The sequence below is a fragment of the Centruroides sculpturatus genome, unplaced genomic scaffold (assembly GCF_000671375.1).
Source record: "Centruroides sculpturatus isolate CEXI.00-Female unplaced genomic scaffold, Cexi_2.0 scaffold1556, whole genome shotgun sequence".
In the NCBI taxonomy this organism is placed as follows: domain Eukaryota; kingdom Metazoa; phylum Arthropoda; class Arachnida; order Scorpiones; family Buthidae; genus Centruroides; species Centruroides sculpturatus.
This window is the reverse complement of record NW_019386139.1, coordinates 7247-8226: the sequence shown is the minus strand read 5'-3', so window position 1 is coordinate 8226 and position 980 is coordinate 7247.

Genomic DNA, 980 nt, shown 5'->3' with positions numbered 1-980 from the left:
TACTTCAATGTTACAAAAAAATTTCCAGTTAAGGTATTTTTTAAGTTTTATACCTAAAATTCCGTAATTAATATGCAGTTCATATTCTTAACACGATTCTTTCAGATGGCCAACGCTCTCCATTCCATATTTTCTGGTCTTCTGAAACTCAGATCATCTACTGCAAATTGAGAAATTTTCTAATCGTGAAAATAACGTCGAAAGTAAAATACACTTTTTAAAATTAGATTTGTGAAATTTGAAATAACAATTGTTTCCTCTTACGTAACTTATCGATAAGCAGAAGCAATAATATACAACACATACTTTCATTACATAAATGCCGAAGTTTTCATTTTAATCCTGAGAGATGTTAATAGCGAGATCCTGACACTACAAAACTATAACTGCAGTGTTACTCGGTGATTACTATATCAGTAACACAAAAAATGTCATCCGGCAGTTTTTAAGAGATATTTATTTGAAAATTTTCTATTTTCATTATAGAAAGATACGTTCTGCTTCTACTTACCAAATGTAAAACATAATTTTTGGTACGAAGATACAATACTTAATGATGGAGTTTACTGAAGTCTGATCAACTGCGGTTGAATTCGTCATAACACCAGAGATTGATTTTATCGTGAATATTCTTATGATCTATCTTATGTTCAAGCAACGTACAGTACATTAATGTTTTTCGGTAACAAATAATGAACTATTCTTGTAAATACATTCAATACCGAAATTAGTTTGTTTTCTCTTATTACTGTATAGAAATAGGCTATATATATATTATGGTAAATACAATTATTAAGCTGATATTTTACGTAATTATAATAAATTCTATATCCCTGATTACTGAGAAATAAAAATTGCATAGAGTTTTAAAATGTTTTTTGTTTTATTTATTCTTTTGATTAGAAATTTCTATAAAAATTTATAAACTCTTTATATAGTATTACTCAAATTTATTCGCGATAAAGAATCTTACAGCGTGA